Below are 8,987 nucleotides of genomic sequence, written 5' to 3'. Positions count from 1 at the left end.
TAAACCCATACCCCCTTTTCCCTCGCTCTCGAAATGGTCGATAACTTTAAAAAATGACTAATGACAAATGTTTATTCGTTCAAACACATTTACAATAAATGGTTATGACACAAAACACAAATCTAAACATACAAAACATGACAGTTCTAATAACAATCATATTGAAAATCTGGAGTGGAGGTACCTTAAACTAATACTTTATTTAATTGACAAGGCTAAACATTTATTTACATATTCAATTACGGCTTTTAGAATAATCAAACAGTTACTGTTTAGTAGTAAAAACATATTATTTTCTGTTATTGAAAAGAAACTTTTTGTCTTTGTTTTTTATCTTGTTGATGAGAACTTGTCTAGGTACTTTATAGGCTATGCCTAATGTACAAAGCATATACGCCGTGTACAGCAAGTATACCCAATATATCATCGATTATATATGGTCCAAAGTATACGCACTGTACAGGGCGTATGCCCAACATGCAAAGCGTATACGCCCTGTAAAGCAAATATACCTAATGTATCATCTGCTGTATATGGCCCAAAGTATACAACGAATTTTCAGCACGAACTATACGACATGTATAGGGCGTATGCCTAACGTACGGAGCATATACGCCGTGTACACCAAGTATACCCAATGTATCATCGGTTATATATGGTCCAATGATATACAACAAAGTTGTACGACAAGTATACGTCCTGTACAGGGCGCATACCCAACGAACAAAGCGTAAACGCCGTGTGCAGCAAGTATACCCAACGTATCATCGGTTATATATTGTCCAATATATATACCAAAGTTTGTACGCGAATTATACGACCTGTACAGGTTGCTATGCCCAACGTACAAAGCATATACGCAGTGTCACCAAGTCTATACAATGTATCATCGGTTATATATGGTCAATTGTATACACCAAAGTTTGTACGCGAATTATACGGCATGTACAGGGCGTATGCCCAACGTGCAAAGCATATACGCCGTGTAAAGCAAATATACCTTATATGGATCATCTGCTATATGTGGCTCAAATTATACAACGAATTTTCAGCACGAACAAACGACATGTACAGGGCGTACGCCTAACGTACAAAGCATATACGCCGTGCACACCAAGTATATCCAATGTATCATCGGCTATATATAGCCCAATGTGTACAACAAATCTTCCACACGAACTATACGATCTATACAAGGCATATGCCTAACGTGCAACTTATACGCCGTGTACACCAAGTACACCCAATGTATCATCGGTTATATATGTTCTAAAGTACACACCAATGTTTGTACCATAATTATTCGATCTGTACATTGCGTATGCCTAACGTACAAAGCATATACGCCGTGTACACCAAGTATACATAATGTATCATTGGTATTATATGGTCCAAAGTATACACCAAAGTTAGACAACAAGTATACGCACTGTACAGAGCGTATACCCAACGTGGAAAGCATATACGCCGTGTAAAGCAAATATACCTAATGTATCATCTACTATATATGGCCCAAAGTATACAACGAATTTTCAGCACGAACTACACGGACCTTTCATACGTTGGTGTCACATTCGATTGAACCGGGGCTGGTTACGAAAACCGAAATATTGCTATTAGAATGTGGAGTTATCAAAGGCAATATAGGTATTAAAATGTTCGACAATGGTTGTTGTTTTAAGATTACAATCATAAATCTTTGAAAGATCCGTTAATTGTGGAGGGAAAGCATTATTCGATCACAAGAACGTCCATTTTCATATGTGGAAAGGGTAACATTAAAAATGCTTGCTTCCCATTTCACCAATATATCTAAGTTGTTTCTTGGCGTACTTTGATACAACAAACTTTTTTTCTCTCCTTTGATGTGGACACCGCAAAAATGGAAAGAAATAGATTTGAAGACAAAATCTTATACATTTATTTTTCAAGTTATGCGAACAGCTTTTTTTAATCGGGGCTTTTATTAACTATATTGACAATTTATTACATAATTCCAATGCTAATATATATTAAATGTTCAATCAGTCTTTTTGTTAAAAGCCTTTTTGTCCGTATTTCAATTATGTCACAAATCTTAATTTTTATCGACGTTGGCCATTGGCTACTTCCTTGCTTACGGTTGTAAAATATAACAACGAATAGTATTTTTACCAAAGTATATTCACGCTTAAAGGACTGTGTAAATATTCAGAATATCATGTTTATTCTAAAAAAAACAATGAGTTTTATTGTCTAATAGTAGATAAATACGCACGTATGTTGTGATGTCACGTTGTCTTTTTCCCGACGTTTTCTACACGTTGCGTGCTACCCAGTCTTTATCAAAAGCTTTTTTCGTTAGCCTTGAGTGAACTAATGACTATGTAATTTTGAATTTTACATGTATATATGCTGCAGATAGTATATTCTAAAAAATAATGTTACTCGGTTTTGTATATAAGCGCAGCATTTTGTCTATGTCTAACCAAAATGTCACAACATCTAAAATTAGTATATTTTATTTATTCACGCGTACACCATGCGAAATTCGAACGAATTGTTCAAAAAGGCAAATGGTGTTGAGTCTATTTCTTCATATACTTAAAAATGTATTCATCCTCCTCTATGGTTTTATCATTTCATTTTTTCTTTGGCTTAACAAATGGGTTATATATATATGTAAAACCGTGTCTAACAAACATGTCACAAAGCGCATTTTTGACGTTTCTAAAGTAACGTTCTGTTTTGCGACGTAAAAACTCTTTTAACGTCAATTAAAAAAAAAACAATAAAAAGTATTGAAAAGTTACGATACTAGATTAAATTATTATGACTGTGGACGCTATGAATAAAAAAATTACGATTTTAGCAGATCTGATAAAATAATGAAAGAAATGTTGAAAAGAAAACAGGAAAAAGAAAGCTCCCCACCCCAACCCCTTGCGCGCACTCCTGTCTGCTTATATGCAATGATGTCCTGGTGAAATCGGGATCAGCGTGCCTGCATCAAAGTATTTTGAAATGTGTAGACACGCGCTTGTACATTCGCTGGTGAAACATTGTAAAATCAACGTATTTCATGATCGTCTAATTACCTCCTGACAATTATTTTAGCTATAAGATATAATAAGCTGTACAAACATTGCAAAAATAATTTTTTGAATTTTTTTTTCCAAAGCGGACAAAAAAAACAAAACCGATTTATTCTGGTGTGACCTTTTTGTCCCTTTATAACTCGAAAACCGTAAGAGATATCCGAAATATTCTTGAAAAATGCAGGCAGGATTATTAATGAGGAATCCAATGAAGAGTCCAGTGACATAAAAAATTTCGAAATCGGACAAAAAAAAGTTATGAAAATGTTTTTAGGCGTTGCCTAACTTTGACCCCCTATAACTTGAAAACGGTCCAAAACACATAAAATCTGCTGTACATTTGTTTAGCCGAATTAAATTAAGAACACTTTAAAAATAGAATATACAAAATCGAAAAAATAACAATCTACATGGGTTTTAATAAAATACGTATTTTCACCCTTTTTGGTCCCTTTTTTTAAGCGGCAGAGGCAATAAAGTCCAAATTAAATAGGAACCTTCTTAGTTGGTAAAATCATATCAACAATTCAGAACAATTCGTCAACTACAACTAAAGTTATCGCACGGAAACGACGTGTCCCCAGACCACGACGAGGACTACCCATAACATTATACGACCGCAAGTTGTACTGACTTTTTTGCTTGTAGGTTTGTTGGCTTTCTGCTTTAGAGAGGGTGTTTTACTTTTTTTAAGCGCATCACGAAACTGGTCGTGACATGTACAGGGCGTATGTCTAACGTACAAAGCATATACGCCGTGTACACCAAGTATACTTAATGTATCATCAATTATATATGGTCCAAAGTATACACCAAAGTTGTACGACAAGTATACGCCCAACGTGCAAAGCAGCAAATTTTCCACACGAAATATACGATCTATACAAGGCGTATGCCCAACGTGCAACATATACGCCGTGTACACCAAATATACCCAATGTATCATCGGTTATATATGATCCAAAGTACACACCAAAGTTTGTACGCTAATTATACGACCTATACAGGGCGTATGCCCAACGTGCAAAACATATAGGCCGTGTACAGCTAGTATACCCAACGTATTATCAGTTATATATTGTCCAATGCATATAGCAAAGTTGTACATGCATACGTCCTGTACAGGGCGTGTACACCAAGTATACCTAATGTATCATCGGTTATATATTGTCCAATGTATATACCAAAGTTTAAACGCGATATATACGACCAGTACAGGGCGTTTGGCTAACTTACAAAGGGTATAGGCCCTGTACAGGACAATTGGCTAACGTACAAAGCGTATAGGCTGTGTATACCATGTATACCCAATGTACAAAGCGTCTTGGCCGTATGCATCAAGTATACCCAATGTATCATCGGCAATATATAGCCCAATGTATACAACAAATCTTCCACACGAACTATACAATCTGTACAAGGCGTATGCCTAACGTGCAAAGCATATACGCCGTGTACACCAAGTATATCCAATATACCATCGGTTATATATGGTCAAATGTATACACCAAAGTTTGTACGCGAATTATACAACCTGTACAGGTTGCTATGTCCAACGTACAAAGCATATACGCCGTGTACACCAAGTGCAGGATTATGTTGCTACAAGATTGATGTCACGCTACATAAGTTTTATGGTCGTCATCATGTACTCGTGGATCGTTACGGTGTATATCCATCTGCGCCATGAAATCTGATTTGTTCAACGTGTCAAAGTTTTCCTTTCCTCTTTTGACTACCCCTGACTTAACTTTTTATGAGCAACTCGGCGAGCATCCTCCCAACTCAGGGTTTTGAGTCCACCCTCGCTCCCTCAAACCCCTGACATCACTCATTCATATTTAGCGGGTATCGTCCAGCCAATTCCGATTGGTTGCTTATTCGGGTGAGAAGCACTAATGAAAATCGATTTAACATAAAATGTATGTGGAAAGGTAAACAATATTACGAGGTAATGGACGATCCGATATAGTAACGGAAAGTTGTGTGATGTCACAAATGATGCAGTATGAGCAAAAATGATAATGTAGATTCTGTTTGGAGTCTTCACTGAAAAAAAAATGACGTTATGTGTAACAACTTTGTAAGTTATATCGAATAGTTTCTATTACGAGTGATTTGATTGGATTTTGGATTCGGGTTAAATTTAAGTAACTCATTAGATGGCGCTGGACGATACCCGCTAAATATGAATGAGTGATGTCAGGGTTTTGAGGGAGCGAGGGTGGACTCCAAACCTTGACTTGGGAGGATCCTCGGCGGGTGTTTCTAGAAAGCAGAGAACGTTTACCCTACCGGTGCACCTGGTCCATGCTCCCAGTTTTAAGTGGAGTCCGAGTTGCTCATTTGCTTTTGTTACTTTGTACGTATGATTTTAGTTACTTTATGTTCTTTGTTGTGTATGTCTGTTTTTCATGCCTGGTCTTTGTCCCTGGATTACATTCTTTTGATTACCTCTAGAACCTCGGTTCCCTTGATTACTCTTCCAATGTCTTAAGATTTGTTTGGAACAAAACACTTATTTGACAGAAGAAAAACTACATCGCTTTCTAAATTGCAATGTTTTTTTTATTTGCCCAAAACAGCGTCGCCTGTAATAAAATTGCATCAGTATTATTAATGAATACATGCGCATGTATTTTTGTAAGAAGATTTAATTCTTTTCCCTTCTTTTTAGGAGGGGGGGGGGGCGTGGATTGAAAGTATTATTTGGAATCAAAAGTTAAATTTGATAAAATAACTGAATTCATAATGGTGCTGAATATGTCTATATTTTAACTATTTAAGTACCAACAGTTATAATTCCCGTCTCGCATGCGAGACGGGATAAATAATTGAAAGCTGAGCATGGGGAACCAGTCGCTCTACAAGGGTAATAGTCAAGGAAATAACGGATGCTGATTGGGAAAGTCGCTTGTTTGACTGAAATGAGGATAAGAATCGATCCGCACTCGGCGCGGGATGGCGGCTCTTAAACTAGGTTAACCCGAACAAAAGAAATTATCATAAGACAGAAAACATTAAAGTTCTTAAGAGATGAATATTACTCAGAACAACTTAGATAAACATAACTATCTTGTGTGTGTTTACAAAAAAATATACATATATGTTTAAACAGAATACAGAAACGTGTTACGGAAATATGCGGAATCTACCGAAAATGCATGATACCGCTACATTTCGCGCGCTTTCACACTTCTCATGTCGTCATTTGCTGCTGTACAAATTTAACGAAACTGTACAAAAAGGAAGATCTCCACATAAAGATGGCCATGAAAATCAACTTATTCTCAAATATCATAAAGTAAAATAATTAGACTTAAACGTCTCTTTTGCCAAAGTATTAAAACCTCTGGGTTTAAATGAAACTTTACTGAATTAAACGACACTTTATAATGATATGCACGCATAAATATGATTCCAACACAAATATATAATTAACATTTAAGTACCTCTCTGTCTAAGAATCGGGCAAAATGCATATATGGTGTGGCGCATGAAGAGATTTTATTGCATTAACCAATTAATTATACTGATAACCACCAGAAATAACCATCAAAGTGTTTGTAAAATTTGCCTTTGATAGGCCGAATAAAGTTGAGATGCACTACGGGAAAATGATGTGGCACCTATTGCCTGATTCTTACACAGAATAGTACTTAACAGTTTTGTTCCTCATTTATCGTAAGCATATCTCGTAAATAACTTTATGGATTTTAATGAAACTGCACACAAAGCAAAAGCATCATTTACAGATGATTTAAACGGAATATATTAACTGTCTTATTATCCCTCGCCAAGAAAATTGCGATGGGATATAGTAACGCAACCACCCGTCCATAACATATTTGTAAATACTCTACAATTAACGTCCTTCAAAAGCTCCGCACAGCTGCAAAATTCGTTTAATCTCTTACTAACCGCTGTAGACAGGTCTTTCAAAATTCACCGATATAATCCCAACCAAACGTCATTTACAATCGAACAATGATGAACACTTTAAACTGGATATAATTCTTGAGCAAAAATAATAATTTAGATTTCCAATTATCATATTTGCTGAGGTAAACATTTATATCTTCACACTAACACAATTAATCTAACATATCAGTTTAGTAAGTAACCTGTAAAGTTGATTTTTTACTTTTATTACTTCTTCAACTAAGCAATCATTTCGTTCAGAAGATTACCAATTCTAACTGAGCAGTTATAGTTGTGACTCCTACATTTATTCAATTATCTACCATAGCAAAAGAAAAATAACCTACATGTATCTTTTGCTACTGCTTCATTAATTCATTTATTTCTTTACTTAATCAATTTAATTTTGGATTTTGACAACTATAATAACATTTTCATCTTCAATTACATAGCAAGTATGTAACCAACAGAAGTATTGTCTCTCAATATGGTAAAAGTCAATATATTAAGTATCTTTAACTACAATTAAAGCGAATAGACAGCTAGGAACAGCTATTACTTGTTAGAATATAACTCTCCGGTCATGGAGTTATATAAAGTGTACTCCATAAAAGTAAGTTATGTTCATTTGTGTGACCATGCACTGTAAGTTCCGCATTAGCGTTGATAAGTTTACATCACTCTACGTTTAAATCATGCATGTCCCCCATTCTTATTCATATGATAATGCGAATTTTGGTTTTAATGCGTTTTAACTTATATAAAGTAATTATCCTGTCTCCAATCTGCTGGATACTGGTGGACTATTACCATACGTACATGCACGTCTTTCAAAAATAAAATTCAGGAGTACAAGAAGAAATAGTACACTTGAACAGCTTATTTGAAAACTACCCGAATTGCTTTAATGGTTTGTTTTTTAGTTTCTAATATTTGTCAGAATCTTACATTCGAAAGGTGAAAGAAATATTCATAATCGAAATGACCACGTAACGTCTACATCAAATGAATAACAGAAATTCTCCAGAAGAAGAACAAAAGAATCTGTTATCGTACAAAGAAACTAATCTTCATAGATTCGGAAAGAAGTAATAAGCATTCAGTAAATATAGATATAAAAAGAAATCTGGAGAATGTAAACAGAACATAACAAACTTGAACACACACGAAAAACAGACTTAGACGTGAATTGCGAACTAATAACAACGATTATGTCACAAAACAATAGAGTGCGCAAGATATCACGTGACCAAATACCTGAGTCAAAAAAAAAAAGGAAGAAAATCGTAACCAAACAAGCTAGACAAGCGGTTAGATGTATTGAACTTATACAACCTATAAAATAATACAGTTAATGTGTATCCAGTTTACTTGTATGAAATCTCTTTTTATAGGTTGATACATTGTCACTTGTTGATACGATAAACTCCAATAAAAAGGAAGAAACAATAAAAATATGGAATTTACATGGCAGCGTTTTCGAAAATAGAACAAACCAAATTTTCCTACTTCAAAATTTTAAATAGCAAATAGGGCCAACATATTGACGACTATAAATAGCATACTCATCACATGACGGTCACGTGATTAAAACTTGTACAGAAAGAAGGGGTTTTAGGTCTCAGTATCGTATTAATTTTCCCATAGACTTCTATAGTGAAGTGCATATATTTAGGATTTTTTAAAAAATATGTAAATTGATTCAATAAAACTTTCACTTATGTAGCATTTCTAAGGACATGTGAAAAAATAATTTCCCGCAAAGAAAATAGGGTGAGTCCACGAAGATTGGACAGAAAAGTAGTCTTGAACTATAAATAGCCATTTTCCCTACTTTCACTTTCGTTTTGCACTCACCAAACCAACCTTTTCAGTGGAACATTTTTATGATATTATGTTAGATTTTCTTTTAAAAAAGTTCTTCATCTTACAGTGTGATGTTTGCTCTATTTTTTAAGTCATTGTTCATGTCTTTTGACAAAACATTAG

Source organism: Perna viridis, chromosome 7, assembly GCF_037379345.1.
Source record: "Perna viridis isolate PV_CMFRI_1.1 ecotype Kerala chromosome 7, ASM3737934v1, whole genome shotgun sequence".
NCBI lineage: Eukaryota > Metazoa > Mollusca > Bivalvia > Mytilida > Mytilidae > Perna > Perna viridis.
This window is presented reverse-complemented; position numbering follows the sequence as displayed.